The sequence below is a fragment of the Schistocerca cancellata genome, chromosome 5 (genome assembly GCF_023864275.1).
Source record: "Schistocerca cancellata isolate TAMUIC-IGC-003103 chromosome 5, iqSchCanc2.1, whole genome shotgun sequence".
Taxonomy (NCBI): domain Eukaryota; kingdom Metazoa; phylum Arthropoda; class Insecta; order Orthoptera; family Acrididae; genus Schistocerca; species Schistocerca cancellata.
The window spans coordinates 9,107,334-9,108,167 of NC_064630.1; positions in this window are offsets into that span (position 1 = coordinate 9,107,334).

Genomic DNA, 834 nt, shown 5'->3' on the forward strand with positions numbered 1-834 from the left:
AAATAGTAAAACAATTACAATACACGAAGACACAGAAATGTTATATATTCAGGTAACAAAAATAAAGAAAACAAATTTATAGTACAATACATGGAAATAGGAGGATATGCATTTCCGGCGTTGCAAGCTCTCTGCTCCTTTACAGACGCCATTTTGAAGATTACGGATAGCGCCACCACAACTTCACGAAAATATAGGGGTTGAAGTGGGAATACTTCACTGTGTCACACAACAAATTCTACATTTTCCCAACGGAAACTGGCTGAGAAAAAATAAGTGTTGCATTACTTCTTCCACGCCCCTAGTAGTTATGTGGCACGGAATCACGTTACGTGCTACGATTCGTATCCCTCTAGCGTTGCCAATTGTGGTAGCGAAGCAGGAAAGTCGACCGAGTAATACCCTCGACATGTAAAACCCTGACTGACACTAAGAACGGAATAAATATTTCAGAGGCTTTGCTTTTCGGCATGGCGTCTTATTTAGTCACTTGCCTTAACCATGAACACGTTTCCCACAGCACCAGAAAATAAACTGCAACTTTCGCGCCTCTTAAGCCCACATCAAGATACCGAACCGGTTTAATTTTGGGCCCGGCGACGGGGAGTAGCATAGCTTACTGGAAGTCCAGCGGGCTTCCTGGAACTCCAGCGGCCGCTTGTACTGACCTCTCAGACCACGTTGGTCCTCACTTGAATCGTAACACACAACGAGCAAGAAGTAACCGAGTCTGGCGATGATAAGAGAAATCGGTGGCGGTAAATCATGTAAAGGACCCTTTTAGACGTTAATGATTCTGTTAGTATTGCTGGTGTTCGCCAGGTAAGCAGCCCT